The sequence below is a fragment of the Mus musculus genome, chromosome 7, assembly GCF_000001635.26.
Source record: "Mus musculus strain C57BL/6J chromosome 7, GRCm38.p6 C57BL/6J".
In the NCBI taxonomy this organism is placed as follows: domain Eukaryota; kingdom Metazoa; phylum Chordata; class Mammalia; order Rodentia; family Muridae; genus Mus; species Mus musculus.
Window position 1 is genome coordinate 103,960,908 of NC_000073.6, and position 17,988 is coordinate 103,978,895.

Genomic DNA, 17,988 nt, shown 5'->3' on the forward strand with positions numbered 1-17,988 from the left:
ATTTATTTATTTTTCCATTTTTTATTAGGTATTTAGCTCATTTACATTTCCAATGCTATACCAAAAGTCCCCCATAACCACCCACCCCCACTCCCCTACCCACCCATTCCCCCTTTTTGGCCCTGGCGTTCCCCTGTACTGGGGCATATAAAGTTTGCGTGTCCAATGGGCCTCTCTTTCCAGTGATGGCCGACTAGGCCATCTTTTGATACATATGCAGCTAGAGTCAAGAGCTCAGGGGTACTGGTTAGTTCATAATGTTGTTCCACCTATAGGGCTGAAGATCCCTTTAGCTCCTTGGGTACTTTCTCTAGCTCCTCCATTGGGAGCCCTGTGATCCATCCATTAGCTGACTGTGAGCATCCACTTCTGTGTTTGCTAGGCCCCGGCATAGTCTCACAAGAGACAGCTACATCTGGGTCCTTTCAGTAAAATCTTGCTAGTGTATGCAATGGTGTCAGCATTTGGAAGCTGATTATGGGGTAGATCCCTGGATATGGCAGTCTCTACATGGTCCATCCTTTCATCTCAGCTCCAAACTTTGTCTCTGTAACTCCTTCCATGGGTGTTTTGTTCCCACTTCTAAGGAGGGGCATAGTGTCCACACTTCAGTCTTCATTTTTCTTGAGTTTCATGTGTTTAGGAAATTGTATCTTATATCGTGGGTATCCTAGGTTTTGGGCTAATATCCACTTATCAGTGAGTACATATTGTGTGAGTTCCTTTGTGAATGTGTTACCTCACTCAGGATGATGCCCTCCAGGTCCATCCATTTGGCTAGGAATTTCATAAATTCATTCTTTTTAATAGCTGAGTAGTACTCCATTGTGTAGATGTACCACATTTTCTGTATCCATTCCTCTGTTGAGGGGTATCTGGGTTCTTTCCAGCTTCTGGCTATTATAAATAAGGCTGCTATGAACATAGGAGCATGTATCCTTCTTACCAGTTGGGGCATCTTCTGGATATATGCCCAGGAGAGGTATTGCTGGATCCTCCGGTAGTACTATGTCCAATTTTCTGAGGAACCGCCAGACTGATTTCCAGAGTGGTTGTACAAGCCTGCAATCCCACCAACAATGGAGGAGTGTTCCTCTTTCTCCACATCCACGCCAGCATCTGCTGTCACCTGAATTTTTGATCTTAGCCATTCTGACTGGTGTGAGGTGGAATCTCAGGGTTGTTTTGATTTGCATTTCCCTGATGATTAAGGATGTTGAACATTTTTTCAGGGGCTTCTCTGCCATTCGGTATTCCTCAGGTGAGAATTCTTTGTTCAGTTCTGAGCCCCATTTTTTAAGGGGGTTATTTGATTTTCTGAGGTCCACCTTCTTGAGTTCTTTATATATGTTGGATATTAGTCCCCTATCTGATTTAGGATAGGTAAAGATCCTTTCCCAGTCTGTTGGTGGTCTTTTTGTCTTATTGACAGTGTCTTTTGCCTTGCAGAAACTTTGGAGTTTCATTAGGTCCCATTTGTCAATTCTCTTGATCTTACAGCACAAGCCATTGCTGTTCTGTTCAGGAATTTTTCCCCTGTGCCCATATCTTCAAGGCTTTTCCCCACTTTCTCCTCTATAAGTTTCAGTGTCTCTGGTTTTATGTGAAGTTCCTTGATCCACTTAGATTTGACCTTAGTACAAGGAGATAAGTATGGATCGATTCGCATTCTTCTACATGATAACAACCAGTTGTGCCAGCACCAATTGTTGAAAATGCTGTCTTTCTTCCACTGGATGGTTTTGGCTCCCTTGTCGAAGATCAAGTGACCATAGGTGTGTGGGTTCATTTCTGGGTCTTCAATTCTATTCCATTGGTCCACTTGTCTGTCTCTGTACCAGTACCATGCAGTTTTTATCACAATTGCTCTGTAGTAAAGCTTTAGGTCAGGCATGGTGATTCCACCAGAGGTTCTTTTATCCTTGAGAAGAGTTTTTGCTATCCTCGGTTTTTTGTTATTCCAGATGAATTTGCAAATTGCTTCTTCTAATTCGTTGAAGAATTGAGTTGGAATTTTATTATTTTTTTTTTTTGAGTTGGAATTTTAATGGGGATTGCATTGAATCTGTAGATTGCTTTTGGCAAGATAGCCATTTTTACAATGTTGATCCTGCCAATCCATGAGCATGGGAGATCTTTCCATCTTCTGAGATCTTCTTTAATTTCTTTCTTCAGGGACTTGAAGTTTTTATCATACAGATCTTTCACTTCCTTCATTAGAGTCACGCCGAGATATTTTATATTATTTGTGGCTATTGAGAAGGGTGTTGTTTCCCTAATTTCTTTCTCATCCTGTTTATTCTTTGTGTAGAGAAAGGCCATTGACTTGTTTGAGTTAATTTTATATCCAGCTACTTCACCGAAGCTGTTTATCAGGTTTAGGAGTTCTCTGTTGGAATTTTTAGGGTCACTTATATATACTATCATATCATCTGCAAAAAGTGATATTTTGACTTCCTCTTTTCCAATTTGTATCCCCTTGATCTCCTTTTGTTGTCGAATTGCTCTGGCTAATACTTCAAGTACTATGTTGAAAAGGTAGGGAGAAAGTGGGCAGCCTTGTCTAGTCCCTGATTTTAGTGGGATTACTTCCAGCTTCTCTCCATTTACTTTGATGTTGGCTACTGGTTTGCTGTAGATTGCTTTTATCATGTTTAGGTATTGGCCTTGAATTCCTGATCTTTCCAGAACTTTTATCATGAATGGGTGTTGGATCTTGTCAAATGATTTTTCTGCATCTAACGAGATGATCATGTGGTTTTTGTCTTTGAGTTTGTTTATATAATGGATTACATTGATGGATTTTCGTATATTAAACCATCCCTGCATCACTGGAATAAAACCTACTTGGTCAGGATGGATGATTGCTTTAATGTGTTCTTGGATTCGGTTAGCGAGAATTTTATTAAGGATTTTTGCATCGATGTTCATAAGAGAAATTGGTCTGAAGTTCTCTATCTTTGTTGGATCTTTCTGGGGTTTAGGTATCAGAGTAATAGTGGCTTCATAAAATGAGTTGGGTAGAGTACCTTCTACTTCTATCTTGTGAAAAAGTTTGTGCAGAACTAAAGTTAGATCTTCTTTGAAGGTCTGATAGAACTCTGCACTAAACCCGTCTGGTCCTGGGCTTTTTTTGGCTGGGAGACTATTAATAACTGCTTCTATTTCTTTAGGGGATATGGGACTGTTTAGAAGGTCAACTTGATCCTGATTCAACTTTGGTACCTGGTATCTGTCCAGAAATTTGTCCATTTCGTCCAGGTTTTCCAGTTTTGTTGAGTATAGCTTTTTGTAGAAGGATCTGATGGTGTTTTGGATTTCTTCAGGATCTGTTGTTATGTCTCCCTTTTCATTTCTGATTTTGTTAATTAGGATTTTGTCCCTGTGCCCTCTAGTGAGTCTAGCTAAGGGTTTATCTATCTTGTTGATTTTCTCAAAGAACCAACTCCTCGTTTGGTTAATTCTTTGAATAGTTCTTCTTGTTTCCACTTGGTTGATTTCACCCCTGAGTTTGATTATTTCCTCCCGTCTACTCCTCTTGGGTGAATTTGCTTCCTTTTCTTCTAGAGCTTTTAGATGTGTTGTCAAGCTGCTAGTATGTGCTCTCTCCCGTTTTTTCTTGGAGGCACTCAGAGCTATGAGTTTCCCTCTTAGAAATGCTTTCATTGTGTCCCAAAGGTTTGGGTACATTGTGGCTTCATTTTCATTAAACTCTAAAAAGTCTTTAATTTCTTTCTTTATTCCTTCCTTGACCAAGGTATCATTGAGAAGAGTGTTGTTCAGTTTCCACGTGGATGTTGGCTTTCTGTTATTTATTTTGTTATTGAAGATCAGCCTTAGTGCATGGTGATCTGATAGGATACATGGGACAATTTCAATATTTTTGAATCTGTTGAGGCCTGATTTGTGACCTATTATGTGGTCAATTTTGGAGAAGGTACCATGAGGTGCTGAGAAGAAGGTATATCCTTTTGTTTTAGGATAAAATGTTCTGAAGATATCTGTCAGATCCATTTGTTTCATCACTTCTGTTAGTTTCAGTGTGTCCCTGTTTAGTTTCTGTTTCCATGATCTGTCCATTGGTGAAAGTGGTGTGTTGAAGTCTCCCACTATTATTGTGTGAGGTGCAATGTGTGCTTTGAGCTTTACTAAAGTTTCTTTAGTGAATGTGGCTGCTCTTGTATTTGGAGCATAGATATTCAGAATTGAGAGTTCCTCTTGGAGGATTTTACCTTTGATGAGAATGAAGTGTCCCTCCTTGTCTTTTTTGATGACTTTGGGTTGGAAGTCAATCTTATCAGATATTAGGATGGCTACTCCTGCTTGTTTCTTCATACCATTTGCTTGGAGAATTGTTTTCCAGCCTTTCATTCTGAGGTAGTGTCTATCTTTTTCTCTGAGGTGAGTTTCCTGTAAGCAGCAAAATGTTGGGTCTTGTTTGTGTAGCCAGTTTGTTAGTCTATGTCTTTTTATTGGCGAGTTGAGACCATTGATGTTAAGAGATATTAAGGAAAAGTAATTGTTGCTTCCTGTTATTTTTGTTGTTAAAGTTGGCATTCTGTTCTTGTGGCTGTCTTCTTTTAGGTTTGTTGAGGGATTACCTTCTTGTTTTTTCTAGGGCGTTGTTCCCGTTCTTGTATTGTTTTTTTTTCTGTTATTATCCTTTGAAGGGCTGGATTCGTGGAGAGATAATGTGTGAATTTGGTTTTGTCGTGGAATACTTTGGTTTCTCCATCTATGATAATTGAGAGTTTGGCTGGGTATAGTAGCCTGGGCTGCAGTTTGTGTTCTCTTAGTGTCTGTATAACATCTGTCCAGGCTCTTCTGGCTTTCATAGTATCTGGTGAAAAATCTGGTGTAATTCTGATAGGCTTGCCTTTATATGTTACTTGAGCTTTTTCCCTTACTGCTTTTAGTATTCTATCTTTATTTAGTGCATTTGATGTTCTGATTATTAGGTGTCGGGAGGAATTTCTTTTCTGGTCCAGTCTATTTGGAGTTCTGTAGGCTTCTTGTATGTTCATAGGCATCTCATTCTTTAGATTTGGGAAGTTTTCTTCAATAATTTTGTTGAAGATGTTTGCTGGACCTTTGAGTTGAAAATCTTCATTCTCATCCACTCCTATTATCCGTACGTTTGGTCTTCTTATTGTGTCCTGGATTTCCTGGATATTTTGAGTTAGGATCTTTTTGCATTTTCCATTTTCTTTGATTGTTTTGCCGATGTTCTCTATGGAATCTTCTGCACCTGAGATTCTCTCTTCCATCTCTTGTATTCTGTTGCTGATGCTCAAATCTATGGTTCCAGATTTCTTTCCTAGGGTTTCTATCTCTAGTGTTGCCTCGCTTTGAGTTTTCTTTATTGTGTCTACTTCCCTTTTTAGGTCTAGTATGGTTTTGTTCATTTCCATCACCTGTTTGTATGTTTTTTCCTCTTTTTCTGTAAGGACTTCTACCTGTTTGATTGTGTTTTCCTGTTTTTCTTTAAGGACTTGTAACTCTTTAGCAGTGTTCTCCTGTATTTCTTTAAGTGATTTATTAAAGTCCTTCTTGATGTCCTCTACCATCATCATGACATATGCTTTTAAATCTAGGTCTAGGTTCTCAGGTGTGTTGGGGTTCCCTGGACTGGGCGAAGTGGGTGTGCTGGGTTCTGATGATGGTGAGTGGTCTTGGTTCCTGTTAGTAAGATTCCTACGTTTACCTTTCGCCATCTGGTAATCTCTGGAGTTAGTAGTTATAGTTGACTCTGTTTAGAGATTGTTCTTCTGGTGATTCTATTGCCGTCTATCAGCAGACCTGGGAGACAGATTCTCTCCTCTGAGTTTCAGTGCTCAGAGCACTCTCTGCTGGCAAGCTCTCTTACAGGGAAGGTGCGCAGATATCTTGTATTTGGACCTCCTCCTGGCCGAAGAAGAAGGCCCAAAACAGGACCTTTCTCAGACACTGTGTTGCTTTGGCAGTTCCCAGAAGCTGTCACCTTCTGTGGTACAGACTCTCACCTAAGCAGACTAAATTCCTAAGTTCCTTGGAGTCCCGGAACCAAGATGGCGACCACTGCTGTTGCTGTGGCTGAGGCCGCCTCCCCAGCCGGGCGGGCACATGTCCTCCGGTCCGGACGGTGGCCGGCTGTCTACGGCCGCAACGGGTGCTGCCTCAGCGGCTCTGTGCCTCCGCCTGTTCCAGAAGCTGTCAGGTTCTCTGGCGCACCCTCTCACCTGTTCAGACTAATTTCCTAAGTTCGGCAGGTCCCGGACCAAGATGGCGACCGCTGCTTCTGCGGCTGAGACCGCCTCCCCAGAAGCTGTCAGGTTCTCTCTTTACCGCATTTTTTTAATTTTATCAGAAAGTTTAATTATCATTCAGAAAAAATCGAGTGGATAACTTTCTCTGAAATGAAAAGGGAGATATAACAACAGAATCTGAGGAAATCCAAAAATCATCATATTTTGTTAATTAGGATACTCTCACTGTGCCCTCTAGTTAGTCTGGCTAATGGTTTATCTATCTTGTTGATTTTCTCAAAGAACTAGCTCCTCGTTTGGTTGATTCTTTGTATAATTTTTTTTGTTTCTATTTGGTTGATTTCAGCACTGAGTTTGATTATTTCCTGCTGTTTACCCCTCTTGGGTGAATTTGCTTCCTTTTGTTCTAGAGCTTTAAGTTGTGCTGTCATGCTGCTCATGTATGCTTTCTCCTGATTCTTTTTATAGGCACTCAGAGCAATGAGTTTTCCACTTAGGAATGCTTTCATTGTGTCCCATAAATTTGGATATGTTGTGGCTTCATTTTCATTAAACTCTAAAAAGTCTTTAATTTCTTTTTTTATTTCTTCCTTGACCAAGGTATCATTGAGTAGAGTGTTGTTCAGCTTCCATGTGAATGTTGGCATTCTATTATTTATGTTGTTATTGAAGATTAGCCTTAGTCCGTGGTGATCTGATAGGATGCATGGGATAAATTCAATATTTTGTATCTCTTGTGGCCTATTTTGTGACTGATTATATGGTCAATTTTGGAGAAGGTACCATGAGGTGCTGAGAAGGTATATCCTTTTGTTTTAGGATAAAATGTTCTATAGTGATATTAAATCCTTTTGTTTCATAACTTCTGTTAGTTTCAATGTGATTCTGTTTAGTTTCTGATTCCAGGATCTGTCCATTGATGAGAGTGGGGTGTTGAAATCTCCCACTATTATTGTGTGTGGTGCAATGTGTACTTTGAGCTTTACTAAAGGTTTTTTTTTTAATGGATGTGGATGTCCCTGCATTTAGAACATATATGTTCAGAATTAAGAGTTCATCTTTGTAAATTTTAACATTAATGAGTATGAAGTGTCCCTCCTTAAATTTTTGATAAGTTTAGGTTGAAAGTCGATTTTATTGAATATTAGAATGGCTACTCCAGTTTGTTTCTTGGGACCATTTGCTTGAAAATTTATTTTCAGCCTTTTACTCTGAGGTAGTGTCTGTCTTTGTCACTGAGATAGGTTTCCTGTATGGAGCAAAGTGTTGGGTCCTGTTTATGTAACCAGTCTGTTAGTCGATGTCCTTTTATTGGGGAATTGAGTCCATTGATAAAACACCCATAGAAGGAGTTACAGAGACAAAATTTGGAGCTGTGACGAAAGGATGGACCATCTAGTGATTGCCATATGCAGGGATCCATCCCATAATCAGCTTCCAAATGCTGACACCATTGCATACACTAGCAAGATTTCGCTGAAAGGACCCAGATATAGCTCTCTCTTGTGAAACTATGCCGGGGCCTAGCAAACACAGAAGTGGATGACCACAGTCAGCTATTGGATGGGTCACACGGCCCCTAATGGAGAAGCTAGAGAAAATACCCAAGGAGCTAAAGGGAACTGCAACCCTATAGGTGGAACAACAATATGAACTAACCAGTACCTGGGAGCTCTTCTCTTTAGCTGCATATGTATCAAAAGATGGCCTAGTCGGCCATCACTGCAAAGAGAGGCCCATTGGACTTGCAAACTTTATATGCCCCAGTACAGGGGAATGCCAGGGCCAAAAAGGTGGAGTGGGTGGGTAGGGGATTGGGGGGTGGGTATGGGGGACCTTTGGGATAGCATTGAAAATGTAAACGAGGAAAATACCTAATAAAATAAATAAATAAATAAATAAAAATCATTAAAAAAAAAAAGAGATATTAAGGAAATGCCATTGTTGCTTCCTGTTATTTTTGTTGTTAGATTTGGAGTTTTGTTCATGTGGCTATCTTCTTTTAGGTTTGTTGAAAGATTACTTTCTTGCTTTTTCTAGAGCATAGTTTCCCTCCTTGTGTTGGAGTTTTCCCTTTATTATCCTTTAAAGGGCTCGATTTGTGGAAAGATGTTGTATAAATTTGGTTTTGTCATAAAATACCTTGGCTTTTCTATCTATGGTAATTGAAAGTTTTGCTAGGTATAGTCTCCTGGACTGGCATTTATGTTCTCTTAAAGTCTGTATGATATCTGCCCACGATATTCTGGCTTTCATAGTCTCTGGGGAAAAGTCAGGTGTAAATCTGATTAAGTCTGCCTTTAAATGTTACTTGATCATTTTTCCTTACTGCTTTTAATATTCCTTCTTTGTTTTGTGCATTTGGTGTTTTGATTATTATGTGACAGAAGGAATATCTTTTCTGGTCCAAACTATTTGGAGTTCTGTAGGCTTCCTGTAAGTTCATGAGCATGTCTTTCTTTAGGTTGTGGAAGTTTTCTTCTATAATTTCGTTGAAGATATTTACTGGTCCTTTAAGTTGACAATCTTCTCTTCTATACCTATTATCCGTAGGTTTTGTGTTCTTATTTTGTCCTGGATTTCCTGGATGTTTTGAGTTAGGATCTTTTTGCACTTTGCATTTTCTTTGATTGTTGTGTCAATGTTTTCTATGGTATCTTCTGTTACTGAGATTCTCTCTTCTATCTCTTTGATCTGTTTGTTATGCTTGCATCTATGGCTCCTGACTTCTTTCCTAGGTTTTCTATTTCCAGAGTTATCTCCCTTTGTGATTTCTTTATTGTTTATACTTCCATTTTAAGATCCTGGATTTTTTTTACAATTCTTTCAGCTGTTTGGATGTGTTCTCCTGTATTTCTTTAAGGGAGTTATTTATGTCCTTCGTATAGTCCTCCATCATCATCATGAGAAGTGACTTTAGATCCATATCTTACTTTTCTGGAGTGATGGTTTATCTAGCTTGCTATGGTCAGAGAGTTGGGTTCTGATGATGCCAAGTAACCTTGATTTCTGTTGATTCTGTTCTTATGCTTGTCTCCTGCCTTATAATTACCTCAAGTGTTCCCTGTCCTCAATATATGTGATCAGAGCCTGTTCTTCCTGAATCCCAGGTGAGTCAGAACTTCTCAGAGTCCAGCTTTCTTTTTGATCCTGTGATTCTGGGATCCTGTGATGCTGAGATTCTGGGTGTGTCAGAGTTCTTGGCAGTCAAGCTTCCTCTGAGACCCTGAGATCCTGGTGTGACCAAGCACCTGGAATGCTGGAATCCTGGGATCCTAAGATTCTTGTCATGTTAGAGTGTCTGAAAGTGGTACCTCTTTTGGGGACTTTGAGGCTGTCCACTGTTTGGAAACCAAGGTAGATCAGTACCTACAGGAAGGAACCTGAGGCACTAGTCAGGCAGGGTTCCTGTGTTCATGCTCCAGCTGGCCCCAGGCACTCCTGGATCTGTTGAAAAAAAATGTTGTGTTCCACTCACCAGTGACCCTAAGATCCTGGGTGTGCTAGGGAACCTGTGGGGTGGAGAGTCCTCTGGGGACCTTGGGATTGTCCACCAAGTTCAGGTCGAAAGTCACCTAGTCCTGGCGCCAACTGGAAGTGAAGACAAACTATTTTAATTATCATCTTCACATCTTTATAATAATCTCAAGCCATTTTTCTCTGCTCTAAACTTGCATTTATAAGCATAAAGAACAGAAATTCACATAAATAATTTGTGCACTTCAAATTTAAACTTACATGATGCAAGCTTTTTTTTTCAATAAATTTAAAATAAATCAGAGGTTCAAAACAGTAGATTTCTCCTAAGGAATGAACACAACCTGTCGCTGAAATGCCTAAGACTTAAGATTTAACCTCTACCCTTGAACTCTATGGTAACCCATCCTTATAGAACTTTCAGCCAATTTTTCCATATGTTTTCCCATGATAACCAAAACTTGAGCTTTCAGGTTTAGATGTTCAGGTTTCCAAGTTCACAGTGCAGTACAAAAACATCTCCTGAACAAGAGAGGCTTTCTGATTCTCTCCCTTGAGGACTGAGGTCTCAGAGCACAATCTGCATATCCCTGTAAAATTCTGGATACATCTCCCCACTGGTCTCCTATATTTCAGCCTGAGATCATCAGTGACATAAAAACCACATGCAGACATGGGCCAGAGAACAGATACTAAAGACCACTGAGAGAACACAGTGAGTACCCAATGAGACTGGATTCCTCCCGAAATGGATATCAATAAGATGGATAACAATAAGAGGAGGAAAATTTGGAGACTGAGAGGACATTCCATAGAAACAAGGGGAAAATTAAGCAGACCCATTTCAGAGGTGTGCCATGGGGAGGGGAGGCTGGAGGGAAATGTGACAGGTAGGAGGCATGAAGCAATTTCTGTAGAGATTTATCACACAATATCATTGATGCTAAGAGTGGCTCAAGTGCCTCTAATTCCATGCTTCATGGAACCTTTGTGTGCTGGTCTGTGTCATTAGAATCTTGCCATCAAAAATATTGCTTTCATTGCATGATATTACTGTTGATCCCCTATGATGTCCCCTATTGGGATCATCTTTTCCATTCTACAAAAGGCTTATCAAATGTCTCTGAAAAAGATGGATTCTAGGAAAACAAAGACAATAGATGAAATGAGTGAACAGAAATTAGCAAGCATCTTCCAGGAACTGGACATTACAGTGCCCCCTAAATGAGAGCTTGTCAGTTAAGGCCAAGCTGATAGTAAAGAAACAGTTCTGAGAATATTTTCCAGTTACTCAATCCAGAGCTGAGCACAGAAGGACCGTGTAGAGAGGAAGTAGGGCTAGAAAGGGCATGAAGAGCTAAGTAAAGGATCCCACAAGAATTCAGGCAACATTGTGTCTCCTGGAAGGATTGGCTAAGAAATTGACCCATCTGCAGAATTACTCAATAGACTATTATGTGTGTTATGTGCAGCAGAGGAAGAGTGTTGCCAGATTTTACTAATACTAAGCATGGTTCTCCCCTCTCTCCTCCTCCTCCACTCCCTTCCTTCTATGCTTCCATCTTTCTTTGTTTCTTCTTAATATATATCCACTGGCTTTAGGTCTACCCTGAGGTATCACACATGCATGAATACTCATGCTCAAATACATGTACTCACTTGCATACCTGTATTCACACACACAAATTTGTACACACACAAATAAATTCTCACCTTCAATAAGTGTGTTGTCCACTAATTTATCATTTTTCCAGCAGTCCCCTTGCCCACAGCCCCTCTGTTAACACCTGTATTAATGGTGTCTCTCCTTGGCTTAAGGCCTTGTGAAAGCTCTGTTCTCCCTTCAGGGCATTGGTTTCACTCCCTTTCTGTCTCAGTTCCCACCATACCTACAATCATGCCCACCTTTACAGGGCTACAGAGGATTTATATTCATAGAATATGCTGGTGTCCCACCTTAATCCTTTCTCTAGCCTTTTAAATTGTTACTCAAACTACAGAGAACCTGGTAGACTACTTTCCTCAAGATTTCCTGGCTTTTCATATCATACTTTCTACCATATTAAGAACCATGATGTGTGTGTGTGTGTGTGTGTCTGTGTGTGTGTGTGTGTGTGTGTGTGTGTCTGTGTGTGTGTGTGTAAGAATGTTATAAAAGTTGAGAGGGACATGAAGTGAAGCGAGCAGTATGAAGGGAAGAGCACAACAAAGAAATGATGGTAAGAAAAGACCAAAAGAGAATCACAATCTCTCCACCATGGAGAATATATATGTATATATTAGAAAGAGACCAAGAAAGAGATGATAGAAAGAAGAGTTATATATGAAGCTCATGTTCACTTCTGGGTCAGCACAGAATAGAGTGAGTTAATGAAATGTTTTACTGAAATCAGGCTAGACAGCCTCAAGGAGCAACTGTGCTGGACTAATTTCCTGGTTGTGTGAACAATCTTATCCTTGCAAAGTGCTAGGAGATAGAGGAACCATCATGATTTATCTCAGATTTCTTTCCTCTACATTTTCACAAGCAACCGATCACATCTGTAATTAGCATGCTTTTCTTAGAATATTTTCTAAGTTGTTAAATATTAATAGTGAATCTATTGATGTGGATTACTAATACTAAGTACTCGGAGAGCTTCACAAACCTTAGCTACGGTGGCTTGTCTTTTTTGACATATAAGTCTACATTTTCAGACTTTTAGAAGAGACAGTCCTTTAAATATTCCTCTTCCCATCATCCCTTAGCTGGTGAGCGGCGGGGCTTCAGATTTATACTTTTTGGACAGGAAGTTTTGCAGGGAACCACATCCACCCCCTCAGCTAGCATAGAATGCTTTGCCTCCAGTTAGCAGACTGATGCTCCAGAGCTGCTTACAGAGGAATGTGCAGAAACCCTGCCCCAAACCAAGCTACCCCTGAAAAGGAGTCAGCTGAGATCAGTGTTAGACCCTCAGTTCCTCCTCTGCTTCTTTTTGGCTCTCTCCTTTGGGTATGACATGGGAAGCAGAGGATGCAGTATGACTTCCCATGTCCTGCCATCATCTTTACTGCTTACATCCAAGACCTCCTCACAGCATTGTTGTCTTTTCTTTGTGTCTTTTCTTCTGAACTTTCTCTCTCTTTTTGTTAGGTCATGCTTCCCTTCTTACTCTTGGGTATCCAAGTCCTCCTCACACATCTGCCACTTCTTGCTGCTTCTCTAGGGTTCTGAATCTGCTCCACTGTTGACTGCCTTTGGCCCACCTATCACATCTCTGCCTTTTTTATCACATACTACCATCTTCCCCTATTCTTCATGGTGCTGCATCCTGCTTTTCTTCTTTTTCCTGGAAAACTGATCAGATTGCTCTGTGCTCTGTTCTCTGGAACCACTCCCTCCTGTAGCCTCTTACACCTCACTTCCTATAGCTGTTCCCTTTTTCTCATCTTTCTGCCTCTTTTTCTTCTTCCTGCTTTCCCTGAAGCTCTTGTCCGTGTGTTCCAGGAGCTCCCCACTTGGACTCTTTTCAGTTGTTGCAGCCTCTTCCTCCTCTTTCTGCTTCTTCATCATTTTCTTTTTCTGGGAGAGCTTCCTGTCAGTAAATGGTTAAGAGGTGCCCATATCCTTTGATCCTTTGAACCAGCAACTCCTTCCATGAATATTTTATTCCCTATTCTAGGGAGGAATGAAGTATCTACATGTTGGTCTTCCTTCCTGATTTTTTTGTTTTTGGAAGTTGTATCTAGGGAATTCTAGATTTCTGGGCTAATATCCACTTATCAGTGAGTGCATATCAAGTGATTTTTTTTTTGTGATTGGGTTACCTCACTCAGGATGATATCCTCCAAATACATCCATTTGCCCAAGAATTTAATAAATTCATTGTTTTTAATAGCTGAGTAGTTCTCCATTGTGTAAATGTACCAAATTTTCTGTATCCATTCCCCTGTTGAGGGACATCTGGGTTCTTTCCAGATTCTGTCTATTATAAATAAGGCTGCTATGAGTATATTGGAGCCTGTGTCCTTAATTCAAGTTGGAACATATTCTGGGTATATGCTCAAGAGGGGTATTGCTGGATCTAGTGGTAGTACTATGTTCAGTTATCTGAGGAACCACCAGACTGATTTCCAGAGTGGTTGTACCAGCTTGCAATCCCACCAGCAATGGAGGTGTGTTCCTCTTTCTCCACATCCTTGCCAGCGTCTGCTGTCACCTGAATTTTTGATCTTAGCCATTCTGACTGCTGTGAGATGGAATCTCAGAGTTGTTATGATTTGCATTTCCCTGATGATTAAGGATGATGAACATTTTTTTCAAGTGATTCTCAGCCCTCCAATATTCCTCAGTTGAGAATTCTTTGTTTAGCTCTGTACCCCATTTTTAATGGGGTTATTTGAATTTCTGGAGTCCAGCTTCTTGAGCTCTTTGTATATATTGGATATTAGTTCCCTATCAGATTTAGGATTGGTAAAAATCCTTTCCCAATCTGTTGGTGGCCTTTTTGTCTTATTGACAGTGTCCTTTGCCTTAAAGAAGCTTTGCAATTTTATGAGGTCCCATTTGTCAATTCTTGATCCTATAGCAGAAGCCGTTGCTGTTCTGTTTAGGAATTTTTCCCCCTGTGGCCATATCTTCGAGGCTTTTCCCCACTTTCTCCTTTATTAATTTCAGTGTCTCTGGTCTTATGTGGAGGTCTTTGATCCACTTAGACTTGGGATTTGTACAAGGAGATAAGAATGGATCAATTCACATTCTTCTACATGATAACCGCCAGTTGTGCCAGCACCATTTGTTGAAAATGCTGTCTTTTTTCCACTGGATGGTTTTAGCTCCCTTGTCAAAGATCAAGTGACCAAAGGTGTGTGGGTTCATTTCTGGATGTTCAGTTCTATTCCATTGGTCTACTTGTCTATCACTATACCAGTACCATGCAGTTTTTATCACAATTGCTCTGTAGTACAGCTTGAGGTCAGGCATGGTGATTCCACCAGAGGTTCTTTTATCGTTGAGAAGAGTTTTTGCTATCCTAGGTTTTTTTGTTATCCCAGATGAATTTGCAAATTTCCCTTTCTAACTCAGTTAAGAATTGAGTTGGAATTTTGATGGGGATTGTATTGAATCTGTAGATTGCTTTCAGCAGGATAGCCATTTTTACTATATTAATCCTGCCAATCCATGAGCATGGGAGATCTTTCATCTTCTGAGATCTTCTTCAATTTCTTTCTTCAGAGACTTGAAGTTCTTTTCATACAGATCTTTCACTTCCTTAGTTAGTGTCACACCAAGGGTGTGAAGGGTGTTGTTTCCCTAATTTCTTTCTCATCCTGTTTATCCTCTGTGTAGAGAAAGGCCATTGATTTCTTTGAGTTAATTTTATATCCAGCTTCTGCTCTGAAGCTGTTTATTGAGTTTAGGAGTTCTCTGGTGGAATTTTTGGGGTCACATATATATAATATCATATCACCTGCAAATAGTGATATTTTGATTTCTTCCTTTCCAATTTGTATCCCCGTGATGTCCTTTTGTTGTCAAATTGCTCTCGCTAGAACTTCAAGTAATATATTAAATAGGTAGGGAGAAAGTGGTCAGCCTTGTCTAGTCTCTGATTTTAGTGGGATTGCTTCCAGCTTCTTTCAATTTACTTTGATGTTGGCTACTGGTTTTCTGTATATAGATTTTATTATGTTTAGGTATGGGACTTGAATTCCTGATCTTTCCATGACTTTTATCATGAAGGGGTGTTAGATTTTGTCAAATGCTTTCTCAGCATCTAACGAGATGATCATGTGATTTTTGTCTTTGAGTTTGTTTATATAGTGGATTACGTTGCTAGATGTCTGTGTATTAAACCATCCCTGCATTCCTGGGATGAAGCCTACTTGGTCGTGATGGATGATCATTTTGTTGTGTTCTTGGATTCGGTTTGCAAGGATTGAGTATTTTTGCATCGATATTCATAAGAGAAATTGGTCTGAAGTTCTCTTTCATTGTTGGATCTTTGAACCAAGCCAGGAAGGCCTCTTCTTGGGCCTCCAGGCAAGCAAGCTTGGCCTTCATGGTGGTTCCAATCCAGGCAGCTTTGTATGCTGTTCTCTCCTCACAAGCTTTGAGTAGCAGCTCACTAGTCAGAATCTTTGGGAGCCTGGGTTCTTGGATATCAACATCACTGTAGCTCCCAAAGTCTCTGTCAGGCTTCTCTTCACCTGAGGATAGTGTGGCTGTCTTCCCAATCTTCTGATACAGCAAACTGGGCTTGGGGTGATTGAGCTCGGTAGTCTCCTTGGAAAAGTGCTTTATCTTCACACCATCCTTTCCTGAGTCCACTACCAAGCTGGCCGAAGTCTTGTTGAAGAGATCACCCCACCAGTGGTTTGTAAATTCCTTGGCAGGATCATGTACCAGCCTATTGGTATCTTGCTTCAGTGTCGCTTTGATGGCCTGAATGATGCCATTATTTCTCTGGACCAATCCAATTTCCCTCAGTTTTATGCCGATGGTGGTGTTGCTGCTGCTGTGACTGATGCTATTCAAATTCTTAAGTGAGTTTTCCCAGAGCTGTAAACTTGGCATTTATGGGTCTCTTAGGAATCATGACATGATAATATGCCATAATTACAAAAAATAATTAAATATTTGGGGATGTTCCATAGTTTTTATTCATAGAATATTCCAAAAAACTTAGACCCATTCATTGGTTATATTTAAAGAATAAGACCATACACACACACATGCACACACAGACACACAGAACACCAAGAATAACAAAGAATGAGTATAAAGACTGTATGCATGACTCAGGGGATGCCTCAGTACAGGGGAATGCCAGGGCCAAGAAGTGGGAGTGGGGGGGGAGGGGAGTGGGGGGGGAGGGGAGTGGGGGGGAGGGTATGAGGGACTTTTGGGATAGCATTGGAAATGTAAATGAAGAAAATACCTAATTAAAAAAAATAAGTTTAAAAAAAAAAAGAGTACCTGCTCTTGCAAAGGGCCAGACTTTAGTCCTAGCACTCACATCAGGAGCTCACATCCCTCTACAATGTTATCTCCTCATGCCACTGGGACAACTGATGAGAAAGTCACTGTTGTAGTGGTAATTCTTTCATTTTCATGTCAGTGGAACAGGGATCTGACCATTTATTTTTGTTTCATTTGTGAGAAGGAGGACCAGTTCGACTGTTGCTTACCTAGAACATTTTTAGTTATTTTCTATTATAAGCTTAAACTATATATTTGTTTCACTTTCAGTGCATTTTCCAGTGACATTTCTTAGGATGGACCCTTGGAGTTTTCTTTCACCATCCTTCTGTTGCACAAAGGAATGAAAGAAAATGTGCCATTGTTAGAGACCTTTGCCAGGCATGTCTGGAAAGAAACCATCCAGATGACTGCTATGGAATTGCATGAATCTTATTCCTACAAGTTCTTATTATAAATCTATACTCCATATGTTATAAATGATATTTTATATAACATAACATGCAGGAAAGCTTGAAGAATAATAAAATTAAATGAAATACTTCCCTTAACAAAAGACCTGTATTCATCCTCTAGAGGGTATCTTCAGACTACTTAATCTATCAAAGCTCTCCAAAATTGTTCATTAATACTTCCCTCAGACCACCTCATCTTGGCTTCACTTCCTATTATTCATCTAATGCTAACATACCTTTCTAAATGTTTCTTTTACTAAAATATCTAAAATAAAATCTTTCCATATAATGCCCTTTGCTTTCTCTTCCATTTCATCTAATTAATAAATTTTAGATTTCCTTACAAATTAATTTTAACCCATCTAAGCTATTTTTCCTTTCTATGCCCCACCCCTTTTTTCTTCCTTACCTGAAACTCTGGTCTACATTAACGTATTAGCTCCTAGATTCTCAGCTACTTGCAAATGATTAGAAATTCCTATGAATTCTCCCTGTCTCATTGGACCTACTATTCATCTATGAGCCACTCCTTATGGACTGTACCTACGGATATTAAATTCTTGGTATACCAAACAAACCTATGCTATTGCCCCCAGAATTCTGTCCTATTCCTGTGCTCTGTAAGAGGATAATTGTCAATATAGTCCACATAATTACAGAAGCAAGATACCTGAAAATAATCATGGTACTTTCCGATTTAAACACTATTTCATCTGAGTAAATGTCACAGAGTGCTAAGCAAATCACCTTTCTGTGATATTGGCCAGGTAGAAAAACTTTGTTCAATTTTGGTTATTTGTTTAAATTTCTAATAAGATTAATTTCAGCTATTAAAAATGTAAGAGTAGGT

At 39.8% G+C, this 17,988-nt stretch overlaps 1 pseudogene; it reads right to left on the reverse strand.

Moving 5' to 3' along the window:
• On the reverse strand, positions 12,451-13,347 carry Gm4886 (predicted gene 4886; annotated as a pseudogene).